Source organism: Arvicanthis niloticus, chromosome 14 (genome assembly GCF_011762505.2).
Source record: "Arvicanthis niloticus isolate mArvNil1 chromosome 14, mArvNil1.pat.X, whole genome shotgun sequence".
In the NCBI taxonomy this organism is placed as follows: domain Eukaryota; kingdom Metazoa; phylum Chordata; class Mammalia; order Rodentia; family Muridae; genus Arvicanthis; species Arvicanthis niloticus.
The window spans coordinates 13045481-13066709 of record NC_047671.1 but is presented as its reverse complement, the minus strand read 5'-3'; the positions used below and the strand labels follow the sequence as shown (position 1 = coordinate 13066709).

Sequence of the window (21229 nt, the reverse complement as noted above, 5' to 3'; positions counted from 1 at the left end):
GCCTGCCTGGATGCTGCCATGTTCCCACCTTGATGATAATGGACTGAACCTCTGAACCTGTAAGCCAGCCCCAATTAAATGTTGTTTTTACAACAGTTGCCTTGGTCATGGTGTCTGTTTACAGCAGTAAAAGCCAAACTAAGACAGCTACCAAGTGTGGGCATGTTTGCAAGGCCCAGGGTAGATGCTGTGGCCTTAGGGAAGTGAACAGGCACATTGAGGGATATGTGTGGCTGCCATAGTAACACACATAGGCACCATGCTGGCTGAGGGTAGGCTCATGATGACATCATACAGGTCTGGGAAAAGGAAAGGGCATACCAACTATTCTAGTCAGCCCAGGGAGGGCCTAACAAGACAAGCTCCTTCCTGACAGTCGAGTCATCTGCAGCTAAAGGGACACATGTGCCCTGGGCACTGGGGCTGGAGGGTGTCAAGGAAGAAGGCAGAAGTGTCTCTTCCCTCCTTTGGAATTGCCACTCTTAAATCAAACTGTTCAATCCAGGTGGAAGAGGGTTGGCAGGGGAGGGAGGAGAGAAGAAAGAGAAGCAGACGATAAAAAAAAATCAATAACACTGCCCCATAAAATAAATTGAGATTTGTGGAATTCACTTCCACTTGACATCAAAGATGCCGATTTGGTGAATTCATTTAAGGCCAAATTGAAAGCGTATCATTTTAATCTGGCTCCCTAAGCTGCCCCAGCTGGGTGGCAAGGGACTGGGGGGCTAGGTTTATGGTAGCTTTTCCATGTTCATTTGAGGCCCATCTTCACTGCTCCAGAGAAGCCAAGTCCAGCCTGCTGGAGACATGGATGGTTCTCCCTGCCTGCCAGGAACCCCAGGATCCAGTGCTGCAGTTCAGTTTGCATGCCTACGAAGTCACTGAGAGACCAGGACACTGGGCATCTGGTCTTGTGCAATTATTTTGAGCACCTGAATAGTCCCTCCTGCCAGCAAGAGTGTAGAGAAGAGAAAAGGCACTCAGAGCCCACAGGCTGCTGTCTGAATGCTATCCTTCAGATCTTTAGCTGGAATAAACAGCGGGTGGGCTGAGTCTAGAATCCTGGCTAGTGAACAGAGACCAGGTGAGTACAATGTGAATTGCCTTGATCCAGATCATCCCCAAAGAGAAGAAAGTCAAACATGCTAGACAGAGCACATCTCAACAGAGGCTCGCATCCAGCCTCCCTTTGGAAGCTTCCTGTAGCCCAGGACACAGATACATGGCTTCACAGTCGATAGCCTGGCATGCTAGGAATGAGGTGAAGCCATGTAGGAAATGGTAAGAGCAGGACAGGTGTGGCTAAGGCGGTGCAGAAATGTGGGTAGACAGGGAATTATCTGGAGTAGGCATATTCAGGTGCAAATTCCAACTTCATAACCTGGCTAATGGCTCCTTGTTCCTCAGTTTCCACAACTCTCAAGTGAGGAACAGAAGTACTGGTCTTGTCACAGAGGATTGTCCTATGCTCACATGAGGAATGCTGTTACTATGGAAACTAGCATGATTATCAGATAGTGTACTTCCCAAGCCATTGAGCCATACCCAGGCTCAGCGATTTCTGTAAGGTGAAGGGTCAAAGGTCGAATCAAATGTCTTCACCAGCCAAACCATAGTGGACTTGCTGGAGGTTCTGCCCCTGAGGGGTTCTTCCCTATCAAGTGATGATCTCAGCAGCTTCGACCCCTGAACCCTAGAACCACAGAGTAAGACGTCTGGGGATCTGGAAACAGGAACTGTCAACTCATGAGCTATCCAGGAAGGGCAGTAGTGGTTAGAAAAAGACCAAGTTCAAGGCTGTGCCCTCCCAGAGCCAACTCTGCCTTGCCGGGCTCTTGCTCTGAGCGTTAGGATTCCAGCTTGATTTGGCCTCCTCAAATTGGATGTTCACTTTAGCCTAGATTTGCAAAACCATTTGTGAATGCGCCTGTGCATGGGCTGTTTTCTCTAGGGTCTTAAAGAAAAAACTCATTTCAATGTCAAATTCACAGCCCCAAATTGAAATGTATTCTGAACAGAGTGAGTGGTTCAGAATTTCCAGGCCCCTCGATCAGCAGCACGTCACATTGTAATTACACCTTTCTTTGTGCGTCAGCTGCAGGCCTGGAGAGGAAAATAGAAGATAATGCTGACCCTTTAGAGCAAAGAAAAGACTTTTGTGCTGGCTCCCTGAAAGGAGATGATGGGGGAGAGGGACACCTGAATCAATCTATCAAGGGAACAAAACCATTAGGATCTTCAGCCTCCTCAGCCGAGATTGGTTCCACTCAACAGTTTCTGGAGTTTAACTCGTATTTCTTCAAATGTATTGGGAGGGAAGGGGGGAATTGGACCATTGACTTGCTAGCACATCTTGGTTCATTTAGGTCAAAGATGGTTCCTTAGTACTTCCATCTTCAGAACACACACACACACACACACACACACACTTGTGCACATGCACACACACATTCACACACACAAGTGCATATACTCACACACGTGCATACACACAAGCGCACACATATGTGTATACACATGTGTACATAGCCTCACACAAGTATACGCATCACATACACACAGAAGTACACAGGCATACATAACACACACATGACACAAGCATACCTGCTTATACAATCTATGCACAGGTACTTATAGATGCAATATGCAAGCACATACTGTGCTTCTCAAGCTTACTAAGGGAGGCACATACTTTCCTGTTTTAAAACCAGCACTGTTAGACCATGAGTTGGATCAAAGGAGAGGAACCCGGATGAGACTGGAGTTAGATCATTTCAGGGAGGGTACTCTTGTTAATTTTCTCAGGATGCTAATGATCGAGTAGAAGAATGTCTCCACTCTTAGGAGATGTTGACTGAGGTATTTAGGGGTAAAGTTACAATATATCTGAAGTTTGCTATATATACATGGCTATTTTTGCATAAATGTCCATTGCACCACATGCCTGCAGAGCCAAGGAAGGTCAGAGGAGGGCACCAGATTCCCCAGAACTGGAGTTTTGAGCTGTCATGTGGATGATGGGAATTTGACTGATGTTCTGTGGAACAGAATTCAGTGATATTAACCACTAAGCTTAACCATTAGGCTCTCCAGCTGTTTGAAGCTTGATTTTAAGTGAATTAGAGAAAAAAGGAAAGAGGAGAGATAGAGAGAGAGGTAAGAGAAAGAAAGAAATTAGAGAAAGAGGAGAGGGGGGAGAATAAACCAGGTTAGATGTTAACAAGCACTGAGTCTGAGTGCAGGCCAGAGATATAGTCATTGTTCTAATCTTTAAATATATATGCAAAAACCAAACAGAAACTGCACACGACACCTGCCTCTTGCTCCCTCGTTAGACTCTTAGACTCCTCCTCATCCTCATCCTCACGGCCTTTTCTACACCAGTGCCAACAATTGTGAAGGCTCATTATTTTCTAGATGCCCTAATAATGTAGCGAACTCCATTTTACAGACAAGTGAGCTGAGCACAGGTGAATGTCAGACTGCAAGGGTAGGTACGCAGGACGGGCATAGGCTGTGCTTTTACAGCTATGGTGGATTGCCTGTAGAGGCCAAATTCAAAGTCTCTGTCAGAGCTGTTGTCTCTGAAGTTGGCCATCTCTCCTCTGAAGCACCATGCTCCTTAGTCATGGCATGAGCAGACCCAGTCTGAACCAGGCCAGAGTTCAGCACCGGGTACCACAAATAGCATTGGCATCGCGTACACCTTGCTTTGAGAATGGAAGCTGCCCAAGGTCTAGCATCCAGGTCCTTCCATCTGCTGCTTGGCATGGGGTTGCTCGGGCTAGTCTTCTCTTTAGAACTCCTTATGATTCCCTACCTAAAGAAAGAAGTCACAACAGATCATCCTGCACAGGCCAGACCAGCCTTCCAGGGAGAATCCCACCTATGTTCCTGCTTTGGGGACTTAGGAGCTTGCTACTGTCTCCCTCCTGTGTTCTTGTTGATCCCAAACCATCTGAGCACACCAGCATTTTGCTCAGAAAGCTATTCTCAACATAGACTAGCCTATGTCAGTTCTAATGGTCCAGTTCCCCATAGTTAGGAGCTAGGTTGGGGGTGAGCACAGAACACCAGTGTTTCCATTGATCTAAACAGACAAGCTCAGGGACTTCTGAGGTAGGTCCCCTCCCAGAAGCATAGAGGCATCTGGGAAGTGTCAATGTCCTGCATCCTTCCTGGACCCCATCAGGCATTGATGTCTGCAGCTGAAGTATATACTCTGCCTCCAGCATCCCTGGCATACAGAAGCTACCTGGCCTGAGGATTGCCTGCTTAAGAGATCTTCTAAGTCATCCATTTTGAGTTCTCTGTTGTTTATACCCCTGGCTGATATGTACACACTGCCCAATTCTTCCTAGGTTGCAATTGAATTGGTCAGTTATGGGGGGGGGGTGTCTCTCTTCCTACTTTTGATTGTATCTGAGCCTCTTTTTCTCCCCGAGGACAGATGATTCCTTCCTTCCTCTTGGAATCCCCATCCATGACAGGAATGAAGTAGGAGAGCGTTGACCTATCCTAATGTCTCCTGCATGGTTTTCTCTCAGCAGTTTTTCCAAAGGCTTCTCCTGTCTTCCTGCCTTCTGAGAATGAGCTAGGCTATAAATTTAAAAAGTGGGAAAGAGGTAGGGAGCAGAGATTAGAGTAAAACATTATAAATTAAAATTTAATACCATTTCTTAGGGAAGGTGTTTCCATGGTTTCTGAGAACAGTACCACAGAGTTCCCAAACTTTTCCCTGTCCATACTCCCCTTTGACCCTTTAGCTAGCTTGTCTGTCTCCCAGAACTTTCAAGAATGCTCCCAAGGTGAAGAGGACAACTAGTCAAAAATTAACTAACTGAAAAATTTCTATCTAGCAATTTTCTACTATTTAGAGATTTTCTCAAGCTAAATCTATAGTTTGTGGTTTTTGTTTTTTTTTAAAAAAAAAGGTGTTTCACTATATCCCAAATCCAATTTCTATAGTATTAACTCTATTTTCAATTCCTGTTTCTTCAAGATTCCACAGTAGCCACCCCATGGAATAGCACTGGTCTAAACCACCTAACCCTAATCCACTGGTCAGGTCACATAAAGAGTTCAGCAGGAGAGCCCTGGCTGGGTCTGAGCCTGCTTTCTTAACTGTCAACTGTGCCAGCTTGCTCCTTCTCTCTGGGGGCAGAGCTAACTGTGTTTGTGTGTTATTTCAAATGCCTTTGATAGTTGAGATGTGTTTGTCACAGCTACAGGCCTCAGTTACAAGAGTCAAAGGTTCAACAAGACAATGAGTTTCAACACCTTAGAGTCACTAAGATCCCAGGGTCCCTGTCAGCCCCTGAATCCAAAGCAAGGTTTTTATCAGGCAGGAAAAGTGATGCAAAACTTGGAAACAAGAAAAGACAGGGCCTGACTAAATACTCAGACTGCTATGCTAGGAGGCAGAGAGGCAAGGCTCTCCCCACCCCCACCCTGCCCCTCAAACCTGTCCCTACTATGGGCACAGTTGAAACACCACAGGTCCCGTGTCCTGAATCGCCTCATGAAATTCACCCAGTCAGCAGAGCCTCCCCCAAACATCACACCGTTTTCCACACCACTCCCCTGCCTAGAAATCTGTGGCTCACCCTTGTACAAAAACTGACTTGACATTCTGCTCTACACAGCAGGTACAAAGATGAAACCGCAATGTTTTACCTTGAAGGTGACAGATAAAGCATGGACAAAGAGTAACATGTCTGAGTTCCGCCATTCACTGCTGCTATGCTAGAAGCACACCCCAACACGCTGGAGCACTCTGCATCCTGAAACATAGCAAATGTATCTACACGTGCTCAGGGAGATCAGAATGAGCCTCCCTGTGCCTCAGTTTCCTTATATGGGAGGTGGAGACAATGAGAGAACTACCATCAAAGAGGTACTGTGAACCTCAAATGAATGAATACATGTTAGGGGTTTTGAATGGTGCCCTGGGACATGGAACGTTCTCCAGGAATGCTTGCTGAAGTTACTGTTTTCTTCTATCTAAAAACTAGGAGTAGAGTGTGTTAATGAGAACCAAGATGTCAATGTCCTGGGTTAAAATAATTAATCAGGGTGTGGGAATTAGGTGGAAGTGACCCTAATACCTTGGACTCTTACATAAGAGTAAGAGTCAACCCAAAAACCTAACTCAGCCACAGTTCCTGTAAACCACCAATTTAAAAGAAAGCCAGCAAACATAGATGGCCAACTGGTTATTAATTAGATGTTGTGAACCTCCCATTAGGATGGACCAAATGAGGCAAATTTTTTGAAAACTATACCCCGTCAGATAATTAATTTGTTCTACTTCCCCATTCAACTTATAACCTCTGCTCCACTTTGTGTTTGGAGCCCCCCAATTCTTGAATTGGGAGGTTCTGTCTGCTTCAACAAACTCTAACACTTTTATGTACCAAAGTTTCTTCCAATGCCCTGAAGAATGTGTAGCTGGTTTAGCTGAGCCATCCAGGTTCTGAGCTCTGAGGCTACCCTTGTCCATCTCCACTCTCAGGCAGGCCCATCTTGTCCCCAAACTTGCCAATGTCCTTGCTCCTCAGAGCATGGCTCTCCATCAGCAGTTATGTCTATAATCCAGCATAGTGGGCTCTCTTGAGGCTGGAGGTCCAATATCAGCCAAGCCCCACCTGTGTCGTAGGGAAGAGCCCATTGATTCCCACACCCAACGCTCACACACTCCTGAAGCACCCAGTGTGTGGAACATCTCATCCTCCCAGAAAGCACTCCCTGGGAAGTACTGGAGAGCACCAGATGGGACATAGCCTCTTTCTTAGTTTGTAGATGACTACATGAGGCAGAGACCCAAATAGCACTGCACTGTTTTATATCCAACTCCCCATTGCCTTCCACTCACCACCAAGGGCCTTCTGCTGGCTTCTTCAAGTTTTACTCTAGCTGTCCCTCCCCCCAGTTCTTTGAGTTCACCTCTTTCCTCCTCCCCCCTGGTCCCTCCAAATTTCTTCTCTAGCATCCTGTTTCTCTAAGCCCCAGTCCCAAACCTAATTTGTGCATTCAAATGCAGCCAGGTGCTTAGCAACCCCAAGGGACTCTCCCTAAGAAGGATCTGCTCTCCTTGTGAGGCGATGGTGGCCATGAATAGCAATACTGTCTTCCTTTAAACATCTGAATCTTTTCCTTCTTCAAGATGAATCCTTGGGTTAGTCCTGATGGTGGTGAGCATCTTCCCCAAGGGCTCTTAGCAGGGCCTTCTCTGGAGCCTAAGAGTCATGGTAAGACTCTCTTCCAGCCCAGCCCCCAAGGACCCAGCCCTACTCTCCCACTGTCAGAAGCTTTCTCTCCCTTTGCTGGACACTTTTTAACCTTCTCTTCTCTGTCATTCACTCTCACCTTTACCCTCTACCATGGGTGCTCACTTGAGCTATTGCCAGTGACTCGTGTTCTTCTGCCTTGGCCACCTGCTCTTCAGGTAACTCTGGTGTGGCGGTAATGTGATCTAACTTATCCAGTGATCCAGTGATCCCCTGCAGGATGTGAACTCTTAGGATCAGTGGCCCAAGGGTGGCAGGACAGTCACAGTGGGTCTCAATGCTTATGGCAGAGCCAAGTGTTCAATGTTCCCTGGAAGGTGGTAAAGAAAGGACGGATCTGTGCTATGCTTCCTCTCTTCTGCATCCACTTTAACCTCTCCAGGTCAATGAGTCTAATTATTGTCTAGAGGATCCTATGGCTTGTTAGTGAATGAAAATCAAGTAGAACCAAGAAGGTCTAAGAACTAAGAAGACTTTTTAAGGCTTAAATAACCCTAAATAAGTGGCCAACCTGGGAGATCAGGAGTCCGAGGCCAGCCCGGGCTGTATGAGATCTTCCTCTTTCACAGGTAAAAGACTGGTCAGGTGCACCTCTTAATCCTAATGGCCAGGACTTGGTGCTAAGGGCAGAGGAAGAGGCTGTTTATCAAGAGTGCCAGGGGATTTCTCTTTGCCATGTGTGTGCCTGAACACTACCTATTCTTCCAGTGTGTGGTTCTGTGGCTAGCCTCTCTTCTCCTTACTCTCTTGGCTTAAATTCCTCCCATCTGCTTATACCCAGCCTTCAAGCCAACTTCAAATTCCAGCTTTTCCAGGAGCCACCCCTGAGCAGCTCTACCCACTCAGAGCCTCTCTCCTTGGTTCTTTACCCCTGGTGGGAGGACAGGGATTGTACTAATGTCTGTTTCCCTTCTGAGCTGTTGGTTCCACTAGGACAGAATCTAGGCTCTGCATCCTCTGTGCATCACCAGTTCTGGGTACAGGGGACAGGTGATCCATGGGAATAAACAAATGGAGTACGGGCCAGAGTCTTAGGAGTATGTGCTGCTTGTTCAGAGGACCTAGTTTTGATTCTTGTACCCACAGTGCCTCCCAACCCAACCATTCATAATTTTAGTGCCTGCAGATCCAGTGCCCTCTTCAGGCCTCGGTGGGCACCAGGCATGCACACAGTACACAGACACACGTGAAGGTAAAATACTCATTCACAAAAGTAGAAGATAAAATAGATCTTAAAACAACAGAAATAAGCCGGGCGGTGGTGGCGCACGCCTTTAATCCCAGCATTTGGGAGGCAGAGGCAGGCGGATTTCTGAGTTCGAGGCCAGCCTGGTCTACAGAGTGAGTTCCAGGACAGCCAGGGGCTATACAGAGAAACCCTGTCTCGAAAAACCAAAAAAAAAAAAAAAAAAAAAAAAACCAAAAAAAACAAAAAAACAAAAAAACAAACAAACAAACAAACAAAAAACAACAACAACAGCAACAGAAATAATATCTTTTCATCCTAAGCTGGGAGACACACACCTGTAACCCTAGCATGCATGCTAGAAACATTAGCAAGACAGGGGACTGTCAGGTAGCAAGCACCTCAGGCATCTCGAGGTTCTTAGCCTATGAAAATGGTCGTATCCACCCCGTTTCAAGGTAACAGTCCCTGACTGCTCCCAGAGGACAGCGCCCTGCATTGCTGCTGGTGCACTGACCACAGCTATGCAAAAGCTGTGGACTACTGGGAAATGCTGACAGGATGGTTGTGAGCAAGGTTCAGTGTTCGTGCTTACTAAAGGTCTCTGGAATTCAGGCTTGCTTAGAAGCATTGAGACCCACTGTGACTGTCCTGCCACCCTTGGGCCACTGATCCTAAGAGTTCACATCCAGACGCTCTCAACCAGCTCTGGCTGGCTCTTTTTTCTTAAGTTTGGAAGTTTCACAGGGACACTTGAGTCATAAAGACAAGCAAATATCCTTTTTCCTTCTCAACATTTAGAAAGCTGTTGGGGAAACAAAACCGGAACAAACGGACAACTTTGAGTCAAGTGAATCAGGACCACAGCTCAGGGCAAACCCACAGCAAATACAAGCCTTGCCTTCTTTCTCACTTCCCTCCTCAGGGTGCCATTCAGTGGCTCGGGGGCCAGCCTGAGACCCTGCTTCAGAAGCTAACAGGCAACATTGCACCTATAAGATGAGTAACGGTTGAACTACCACATGCCAAGCATACACAGCAACAAACCCCCTTCTTACCAGCCCCACCAAGAGTTCTGGCTCTCCTGACATCCCTCAGTTACCTCAGCTCAGTAGCTTCCCACCCCCAGCCCCTGCTCAGACCATCAGGCCCTTTACATTGGTCTGCTTGCTGCTAGGGTGTTGTTTCTGTTTCTGACAGTGCGATATTGCATATAATAACAATTACCAATGACCTCCACTAGGTTGTCCAATCTCATTATGGCCGATGCATTTGGTACCTGCCACTGCCAATTTGCCTCAGCCGAGGTTTTATTCAGTGGGATATGATAGAGCTGTACAGCAATCTTTTTCCATTTAAATAGTTTAATTGAGGAAAGCTATCAGATGTTTCCAAATTTAATGTATACAACAATTTGCTTTTTCCTATCTCCTTTTCAGAGTTGAGTTGGAAGCAAATGACATCTGATTCTTATAGAAGGAAAGCAATTACATTTCGGCGTCTGCCTTCCCCGGCTTGCATATGTTTTTAAACATAAAAAGAAATTCTTAATATGTAATTGTCAGGTAATAAAAAGGGAAAAATATTTTACTTTGCGTTTATGAAGTAATTTTTCAAAAGCATAAGGGAATTACATGTTAATGTTTTATGTTTATGACTTTGCTCTAATATCGTGCTATTTCTTCAAGTTTGCACACCCCCCCCCGAAGATAAGAGACTGAGGTGTGAGGCGGAGCTGAAATCCTGCCTCCTGCCAGAGATGCTCTTGCGTATACAGAGCTCAGAATCAGAGCTCTGGCCTGGCGGACCTCGTGCAGTGTTGGCTTTTCTACTTTAGAAGCAAAGGACATTCCTGCCTCAGCACAAACATCACGGGAATGGACAGAATCCCCTCTGCATCCTTATGTTCTCCACAGGCCGCAGTAGAGGGTGAATCACAAAAATAGACGATGTTCAGCAAACACCTGTTGAGCAAATTACAGAATCAATCATCAGATAACTAATAAACAAATCGGGATGCTGTTATCCCAGCACCCAGTGCTAGCTTGAGAGAGGCTCAAAGAATAGATGAATGGATGGATGGATGAACAGATGGAAGGATGGACGGGTAGGATGAGTGAGTAGGTAGAACGACAAATGCATAGGTTAGTAGATAAGTGGTGGGTATGTGGGTAGATGAGTGGGTAGGTGGGTAGATGAGTGGGTATGTGGGTAGATGGGTGGGTAGGTGGTAGATGAGTGGGTAGGTGAATAGATGAGTGGGTAGGTGGGTAGATGAGTGGATAGGTGGGTAGATGGCTGGGTAGGTGGATAGATGAGTGGGTATGTGGGTAGATAGGTGGGTAAGTGGTAGATGAGTGGGTAGGTGAATAGATGAGTGGGTAGGTGAGTAGATGAGTGTGTAGGTGGGTAGATGAGTGGGTATGTGGGTAGATGAGTGGGTATGTCGGTATATGAGTGGGTAGGTGGTATATGGTAAGGTAAGTGTGTGGATACATGGATGGATGGGCAGACAAATAGATAACCAGAAGAACAAGTGGATATATTGCATTCAATTCACATGACATTGCACTTTCCCTGATCATTTGCTCCATTCATTTGGATGTGATAATCCCTCAAAGCTCTCTTAGTTACAGACTTACTAACACCAACGAAGCTCACCAGTTTCAAAGCCTTTTCAGGAGCTGGAAAGATGATAAGAGTGCTTGCTGCTTTTACAGAGGGCTAGAATTCAGTTACCAGTATTTGAATGGGGTAGCTCAACTCCAGCTCAAATGGATCTGATGCCCTCATCTGCCCTTTCTGCACATACACATGCACACACATGCACACACATACACATACATTTTTTTCCCTAGAAAGAACTAGGGGTTACTTACAGAGTCATAAGGAACCAAGGTGACCTGAATCTTACTATTTTACATATCAAAGGAGAAATTGATGCTCTAAAAATTTACTGTAGTATTTATGAGATTTTATGATTACAGACTTCAACTCAATTCTAGAAGTATACCTACTAAGTCCTTTAGCTGTCTCCAAGTACCCCAAATGAAGTCTCAGTAGATGAGACTTCATACTTCAATGAGGGAAAAGGATCAGGATGGGACTGCCTCCTAAATCTTTCCTCCACAGATTACCTGTCTCACCTGTACCTTCGTCTCTTTCCTTTGAGCCTCACAGAAGAGCTGCCCATCCTAAGAGTAATCCATTGTGCACTGCCTCTAATGCCCTGTGCTGCTAAAGCCTTTGTCTCCATGTCTGTGTGGTCTCCTGTCCGTCATCTGTTTTCCTCCCCTAGATCCCACCTATCAACCTGCCAATGCATTAGCATGCCCTACTCTGGTTCTCTAAACAAAACAAGCAATAATAAAGCAAAACGGCCTTCTTAACCTAACATTTCTGTCTAGATGCCACATGACCCCTTGCCTTTCCTTCCCAGGAAACCTTCTGAATTGTGTTGGTGGGTTTTCACCATCCCCTCTCTTCCCATTTCATCCATCAGGTACCTCATATGATTTCCTTCCTCACAGTCCTCTGAAAGTATTGTTGTTTAGGTTCCCAGCTCTACCCTGTCCTTTCCACTCGAGCCTCCTCCCTTAATGGCATGATCACCCACCATCAGACCAGGGGACTGAGAGGTAAAAGCAAGGCAGAAATTGCTGGGGGTAATAGAAACCTCAGACAGCTGTGAGCTTGACAAGAACAGACTTTAGGGAGGCAGATTTCATTAAGAGCTCCTTTAATTGGGGGGAACAAAGCCTATTTAAACCTTTAGTGGGTAAGTAGGGGTTATGAGGTGATTGTACATCCTTGGTCCAGACCAGGGTGCTGGGAATATCTTCTTGGCATAAGAAGGAATCCCAGGTGCTGCTGGACATGGCCTCATAAGGACAGAGGAAATTTAACCTGGCTACCAGGCTATGTGACCTCTGATGTGGCAAAGATGGGGACACAGTGTATGTGTAGGGACAGGCAGGCCCAGAGCAAGGGGGAAGTCCTACTTCTGCTGACCTCAGGACTTGATTTCTGGGGTTTGAACAGTCCTTGACCTCATCCTTGCTCCAGACTAGCTCCTCCGGTAGCATGACTTCTCGGCCCCAAAACCTGCTGTGAAACCCAGTGGATAATTTTTGTAGCTCATACTGCTCTCTTTGCAAGAATTTATCACCAGAGTCTTTATCTTGGTGTCCATCCATCTATCCATTCACTCGTTCATTCATTTGCTGCCTGTCTCTCACTCTACAGGGTAAGCTCCCTTCTAGTGCGTGCTCCAAGTGCCTACTCTGGCACTCCTCATGTAGCTGATACCAAGTACATGAGGGTGGTGCCCAAAGAACTTGACTCCAAAATCTGAAATCTACCTCACACCATTAAAACATGAAAGAGTATCAGATTGACAAGGGATCTTAAAATTGATTGGATAGGGCACTCGATCAAATCAGGGAAGTAGTTTCCAAATTATCCAACTGCTAAAGTTTCAAGAAGTTTAGAAACCAGGGTTTCTTGCTTGTCTGGTTGGGTTCTATCTATAACACTTGGCCCTGTGTCATGTGAAAGAGTCCGGTGCTATGGTGTTTGCTCATGTCAGGGTCAGAGGTGTGGATGTGTGATCTCTCAAGAGCAAAGGAGAATCGGTATCCAAGCAAGGGAAAAAAAAAAAAAAAAACCCAACACTGAGATTGGCAAGTCCATATCTTTTCTCAAAATCATGGCTGGGATGGTAGCTCAGAGGTGGAGAGATTTCTCAGCATGTATGAAGAGGTAAGATCAATCCTCAGTTCTGAAACAACAAAATAAAACCCTGTCTGTGGGAGTGGAGGGATGGCTCAGTCAGCAAGGTGCTTGATGTGCAAACATGAGAACCTGAGTTTACAACTCAGCTCTTATGTAAAATGAACCAACAAAGGAACCAAGGTGCTACAACTCTGTAAGCCCTGCCCTAGGAGGATGGAGACAGGAGGAGCCTTGGAGATTCCTGGCCAACTAATTTGTCAAGCTCTGGCCCAATGAGAAACCCCCTCTCAAAAACTAAAGCAGAGAATGATAGAAGATACCTGTGGTTTTCCTCTGGCCTCCACATGCACAAACACACATGCATACACACACATATATGCACATAAGCACACACACACATGAAAAATAATAATCAATACTTTTGTTGAAGGACCTATATTTAGCTCAATTAGTTGAATGAACGTAACTGTGCTTCTGAGTCATTTTAAGCTATTTTCACAACTAAAATAACTTTAATTTTCAGATCCTATAAACAATACATACAGATGGTAAAACTCAAAATATTGAAAAAGTGAGAATGCAACAATTAGCTCAAATTTCATCTCCTGATGTAATTGCCATTGTAATTGTTTGTGTATTTATTGAATCATGATGCATAAATGTGCACCAATCATACATTTTCAAGCTGATAAATTATTATAAACTGAATACCAGTCTAACTACTACTATCTTAGTTACTCTTCTAGTACTGAGATAAAACACCACAACCAAGGTGACTTATAATAGAAAATGTTTAACTTGTTTAAATAAATTTTAGATGAGTAGGGTGAGTCCATGACTGTTGCAGTGGGGATTGCAGTAAGGTAGTGGCTGGGTTGAGAGCTTACATCTTGATCCAGGAGTTCAAGGAAGAGAGAAGTGGGGAGGGGGAGGGGGAATAGAAGGGGAAAGGGAGAGGGAGGGAGAGAGAGAAGGAAGGGGAGGGGGAGATGGACAGAGAGAGAGAAAGAAAGAGAAAGGGAGGACTGGAAGTGGAGTGAGATTTTGAAGCCTCAAAGCCATACTGCAGTGATAAACCTCCTCCCACAAGGCCACACCTCCTAATCCTTTCCTAACAGTTTCACTAACTGCTGCTCAAGTATTCAAACATATAAGCCCATGGGGGGAGGGGCTTTCTCATTCAAAATACCACAGGACAAAAAAAAATGGGGCCAGCTCCCCAGAATCCTCTGTCTGCCAGGCTCCACCCCACTCCCTCACCATTGTGTCAGTCCTTAATTGCATAAATTAACTGTGATGCTTTGCCTTTACATCAGTGTGCATCTTTGTGCCTAGCTTTTTACCTTTCTCACCAGTACCTGGAGGTATAGTTGTATGGTGATGTTGACAGAAGTCATCTGTTCACTGGGGGCCATTCTCATTCAAACCAGTCCCATGGTAAGAATGCACTGTTACTTAGTCATTTTAAAGCCAGGAGGCGTCTTGTGATTTTGGATTTAGAACATGGTGAGTTGCTGCTACGAATAGTCCTGTGCTGGCTTTCATTGCTCCAGTGACCACAGTCTGTTCAGTGAAGCTCAGCAATAGGATTTGTTTGCACTGAAATAGGTAGAGTCAGTTTGCTAAGGTGACTGCACTAACGGGCACACCACTGTCAGTGACTGATGAGCTGAGCACTTCCTGTACTCTGCATCTCTGTAGACACCTTGAAGAGTCTGCAAATCCACCTCTCTTACTTTTCCCCTCCCTTCTCTCCTACTTTCCTATATCTATCATCTATCTTTATCTAATCTATTCTAATCTAATCTATCATCTATATCTATCATCTATCATCTATTATCTATATCTATCATCTATCTATCTTCAATCATGTATCTATCATCTATATCTAATCTATCATTTATCTATCATCTATTACCTATCTATCACCTGTAATCTATCTATATCTATCATCTATATCTATCTGTAATCTATCTCTATCATCTTTCTTCATCATCTATCTATCTATCTATCTATTTATCTCATCTATCAATTTATCATATCTATCTATCTATCATCTATCAATTTATCATATCTATCCACCCATTTATCTATCTATCTATCTATCTATCTATCTATCTATCCATGCATCTATCTATCTATCTATCTATCTATCTATCTATCTATCTATCTATCTACTCTCTTTCATCCATCTGTGCTAGTTAAGTTTTTGCCAGCATCATTTCAGCTAAAGTCATCTGGGAAGAGGAAACTTCAACTGAGAAAATGACTCCATCAGATTGGCCTGGAGACGAGTCTGTGGGGGCATTTTTTTTTAATTGATGATTGTGGTGGTTTGAATGAGAATGCCCCTAGAAACTCATATGTTTGAATTAGTGGAACTGTTTAGGGAAGATTGGGAGGCATGGCTTTGTTGGAGCATGTGTGCCTCTGGGTGTGAGCTTTGGAGTTTCACCTCTCTCTCTCTATGTGTGTCTCTCTGTCTCTCTCTTTCTCTGTCTCTTTGTCTCTCTCTGTCCCTTGACCTTGTGGGTCAAGATCAAGCTAAGCTCTCAGCTACTGTTTCTGCCTGCTGCTATCCTAGGATAGTCATGGACTCAACCTCTGAAACCGTAAGCCAATAAACTCTTTCATCTGTAAGTTGCCTTGGTTATGGTATCTTATCACAGCAAGAGAAAAGTAATTGTAACACAATGGTTGCTGTGGAAGGGCCCAGACTGCTGTGGGCCATACCTAGGCATGGGTGGTCTTGGGTTGTATAGGAAAATAAACTGAGCAAGCTATGAGAGCAAGCCAGTAATCATTCTTCATCCACAGCTTCTGCTTCTTTTCTTGTCTCCAGGTTTCTTGTCTCAAGTTCTCCACAATGGTCTGAAAACAGGACATGTAAGGTAAATAAACTCTCTTCTCCTCAAGTTGCTTTTAGTCATGGTGTTTTATCATAGCAAAGAAACAAGCTAGGATAGGACTCCATCCATCCATCCATCCATCCATCCATCCATCCATCCATTTATCCATCAATTCATCTATCTACCTACATACCCACCTACCTACCTGTCTACCCACCCACCCACCTCCCTACCTACCTACCTACCTACCTACCTACCTACCTATCTATCTATCCACCCACCTCCCTACCTACCTACCTATCCACCCACATGTATGTGGACGTATGCACTTGTTTCCCAAAGCCCCTGGTCAAGTCTCTTGGGCTACTCATTTTCCTTTCCTCTGTGTCCTCTGAGTCGCTGTAGTTGTGCAAATCCAGTCTTGGCATTTGCTAGTGGAAGACACCCTAGTTTCTACACACACATCTAGGATTTGCTTGTCAAGAGTATCTTAGCAATTTTTCACTCCAGGAAATTTTATGTGAGTTTTAGAGCTAGTTTGTCCAACCACATACAGACATACATGTGTGTATGTGTATGGATATTCACACAGAGAGAATTTTACATGCATTGAATCATGCCACTTGGGTGGATTCCATTGACACTCTTTTATATTTTGCATCTTTTGGAATCTCTCTGATTCCCTGTGGACCCAGCACACCCTCCTGTTCTCCTTCTGTGTTTCCTGGCATCTATCTGTTTTGATTCCTTCTTCACTTCTCTTCATGCGCACAGTCACTCACATATATGACTACCTGTGTGCACTTGGTGAGAGTTATCACTACAAAGGTAGACAGCACCCCTCCCTTTCTCTATACATTGTTCTTCTTTCCTTAAAATTACATCACTGGAATCACCCCAAGTCAGCAGCAACAGGGCTCTGTGCACCAGGAGCCCTAGGAATCCACAGAAGAAACGTCACCATGGTTTTCCCCATTTTCTCTGCAAATGGGCCTTCATCTTGCTTTTATTTTATGCAGCTACAGATAACACTGATGTGAGAAACCTTAGCTTGGAATAGAGATTTTCCTACTGAAATTTTGTTTTTAAAGAACCAGTTCCCAGGAGTTACATTGCTGGGTTAAAGGGCACCTCTATTTCACAATTTAATAATTACTTCCTAGTTTATTTCCAAAAGCGTAGGATGATTCACTTCACCCATAATCTGGTGTAGAGGAAGCTCCTGCCATCCCACCCCCCCCCAGCTGTGGCAGTGGTAGGCGTTGGCACGTGACACTTTTTACAGATTTGACTGTGGAGATGTAGATAGAAGCAGTAAACATCTTCTCATATTCTATTGACATTTGAATTTTATCTTCTCTGAAGGATTTCTTAATATCTTCTGGCTATTGCCTCTTTTCGCTTTATTTTCTTATTAACCTTATTAACTTTCACCCTATATGATTATTGCTTTTTTTTCCCTCAGAATTACATAAATGATTTGTATTGGTTCCATTCTTTGCTTGAATTTCCCCTGGTATTGGCTTTAACATGCAGGGCTTATGTTCAGGCAAGTATCAGACTGAACTATTAACTATGACAGATGGCCTTAATTAAGCCAGAAATCTGTAAAAATAATATGGACCCCACCAGCCAGTTTCTAGGATTAGGATGCCACATCGATTAGAGTCCAGCAAACTCCATTCAAACTTTGTTCACAAAATGAGTTCCAGAGGCTTCTGCTATGACACAGGTGTAACAGTGTACACTTGACAAGGGATAAGAATGAAGGAGGAACCTTTAAGAGAGTGGATGACATAGCAGTGCCAGGCTAGCACACAGTAGGCTATCAGGAGGTATTTAGGGGAAGTTTTCCCTTTGCCAATTTTAATTATTTAATAACTTTAAAAAGAAAAAAAGTCTTCAGGAATCAGCTAGGGCACAACTGACAAATAACGTGTGGCCTTTAATCATCCAACCTGGGTTCCCAGTGTGCCTCCTTCTCTGGGGCTCTCCAGTCACCCCAACCCTCTCCCCTCCAAATTTAAAACCCAGGATTTTTTGCACATGGAGGACTGGGGCAGGAGGACGGCAAACCCACTTCTCAGCCATCATCCATCAGCATTGTTTCTCTTTGCAGCTGTTGTCCTGGGCTCCTGAGAGCTCCGGGTTTTAGTTTGTATGGCATTTTAAACATCTTGTTCCTGTCCCTATTTCTTGTTCTTTGGGGAATGACAAGACCTAGAAATGTAGCAAGAGTAGCTTTCAACTTTAAAGGAATCCCCCCAAGCCCTTTTAATAAGCAAACCCAACTTCTTGGGATAGAAAGAAAGGAATCGAAATTAACTTAGACTAAAACGATGTGAGATTCTGTGTAGAGTCAGTCATAGCCACGGCGAGGCCGGCGCTCTCGGAGTTACTCATAAGTAAGTTTGACAATACTCAACGGAGAGCCACCTGAGCCTCTTTCTATGCAACGTATCACAGTATAGTGAAAGGATGTGTCTGGAATGTGCACGTCTGTGTTTCTGTGTCTGTACACTGAGTGTGACCAATAGGGAGAGGTGGACTGTGCTCCACAGTCAGCCAGCTTCGGGAGTTCTAAGTCCCAAGTGGCAAATGACTCCCGGTGAGAGGAGGGGAGTCTTTCTCCATTGTCATTGTTTTCTTGGAAACCAGAGAGTATAACTAGAAGGGGATGGAAGTGCTTTGCCACCTGCGTGGAAGCAGCGCGTAGACACAAGTCATCCTAAATACACCATCCTTCACAGGCTATGCTAGGCTGCCTCCACATATCATCCAAAGTCTGGGATAGTTAAGGTAGCTTTTTAAGTTGTAATGCTAATTAACAGTCCTACCTCCAAACCTTCTCCTAAACAGACTAAAACGCCCCCTAGAGGGCGTTGCCAGCCTCCTGCAGGCCACCCTGGGCAGGTCTCGGGTGGGTGAGCAGATATAACAGAGGAACACAGGCCCAGCCAGGATTTCCTTCCACCTCAGCAGAAGCCCTGGCTTATAGAGGAGGTCAGGGAAAGCGATTTCAATTAGAGGCGGATCACCAAGGTCTCAAGCCAACACAGACAAGTTGTGTAACACCTGCCGCACGGCGACCCGGAGTCATTTATCCTCTGTGGGGCCAGTCAGCTGGGGCTTTGCGCGAAGCCCTTGTGCACACCCCATCTCCAGTCTCTTTCTGACTTTTGAAAGAAAAGGGAAATAAAAGGGAAACAGAAGTGGCCCCGCTGCTACACTGCCCAGCTCTGTGAGAGGGAAGAGAGTGGAGAGGCAGCAGAGGCCAACCTCTGGGGCTAGACAGAAGCAAAGTTTCTGTTTCTCTTTTCCAATCAGAATCTCTCATCTGCTGCCAATCTACCCCTGGAAGCTTCGCGGATTTACCCATCTGAGGCCCTAAGGCTCAGTACTACTCTACCTTGGTCTGTCAATGGCCTTCAAGTTTCGTTTCTTTGGGCCCTAGTTCTGCCAGCTGGCTGCCTCATGGCTTACATTATAATTTCATGTTCACCACTGGCTGCGGGATGTGTGGAACAGATGTGTAGGAGGCTGGAGAGGTGAGTTGATGCGAAGAACAAAGGAAGAGACCCCAGAAGTGATTAGTGCTGAGGCAAAGATGTGGGAAGGCCAGGTGACCCTCACAAATCTCTGATGATGCTCTACGGAGTTTGCATAGGCATCCTCTGTGTAGGACAGGTGTACCACATCCCTACACAAGGTGAGTATAATGTACTTCCATGCAGGAGATGTGAAGTAACTCCATATAGAACAGGTGTGACAGCTAAAGGACCCTGAGGACGTTTCAGCAGAGTGGCCTGCTTTCGTTAATATCTACAAAATGGCAGCGAACTGTTCATATTTATAGAAACAGCCAGTGTTCAGGCCGATTTTGGAGTTTATATAACTGATATATAGCAGTTAGTTTTTGAATGGGCAATGTTCTTCTATTCTTAACTGTCCTTTAGCCCTGACAGAGAGGTCTGGTCACCCTGGGAATAAAGAAAGGAACCAACTTGGAGAGTAATTAATTGTTTTTCTTTAATAGAAGCTTTCTGGAACTGTAAAACAGTTCTTGCTCGCAAGGACTTAGGAGCCCCAGCTGAACAAAAGCCTCATTAACAATATGAGGGGTGCGTGTGTGCACGAGTGTGCATGAGCACCGTGTCTGTGTGCCAGCCATGTCCCAGATGTCCTAGCCCAGAGGCCCACGCTTTAGGCTCATTCTGCTACTGGAATGAATGACCTCAGCAAAGCCAGTTAACCTTGACCAAATGGGGCCTCCATTGCCTTCCAACTCACCTCACTCGGGCATTGAGAGGGTCAACAGTGATAATGGATGTGTGATACTTAGAAAGAAAGGACTGTCTCAGATGCCAGGATGCTCAGTTTAGGGCAGGGCTGCCCTCTACCAGGACGGTTAGCTCGCAAACCTAAGGAGCAACCCCACCACGCATGCCCCCTCTACTGTTAGCCATATTTCCAGATACCTGTTTTATTGTTGAAAAATTAAGTGTTCACCCCAGGGAACTGGGAGTAGGCCAGGTCTAAACTACACTGGGCCTATTTTCTTTTCTTTTCTTTTCTTTTCTTTTCTTTTCTTTTCTTTTCTTTTCTTTCACCGAAGAGAATGAATTCAGAATACATTCAAGCGCATCACTTGGAGCAGAGGTCTGCACTTACAGTTTAGAGGAGGTCTTTTTCAGTTGGAGTAAGGGTCCGTGGCTCATACTGTGAGTACTGACCACAGCTGCAGTGAGCACAAGCCACCATGTTATTCATTCTCAGACTAAGACTTCGAATCGCTGCATCTTCTGCGGGGCCCATGTTCCTCAGGCAACTGCTCTCAAAACACTACCTCATGCTTCGTACCACGGAGACCAGGTCCTCTCTGGAGAACTGATACACAACAAGGGCAGTCTGTTGCTTTGTTCTTTCTGTAATCACGAATGATCTACTGACTAGATTTCAGCAGTTGGGACTCTGATGTGCCAACAGACTGTTAATTAATCTGTGGGCCACAGGTTAATGCCCACAAATGCTCAAACTAAGTAAAGCCTTAAGGTGAGCCCGTAACTATCACCTGCATGTTTATGAACATAAGAACCGAGCTATAGGGGCTGGCGAGATGGATTAGCAAAGACGCTTAGTGCCAAGTTTTACAACATGGTTTTGACTCC

General features: G+C 45.1%; 1 long non-coding RNA gene across 1 annotated transcript; it reads right to left on the bottom strand.

Moving 5' to 3' along the window:
• Nucleotides 1–9710: 9710 nt before the first annotated feature.
• On the bottom strand, nt 9711–20937 carry LOC143434388 (uncharacterized). The gene is made up of 3 exons (XR_013103859.1): nt 20733–20937; nt 15946–16083; nt 9711–10442 (listed from the first exon to the last, which is right to left on the bottom strand). It is a non-coding gene; the product is annotated as an uncharacterized LOC143434388 (long non-coding RNA).
• Nucleotides 20938–21229: the final 292 nt, after the last annotated feature.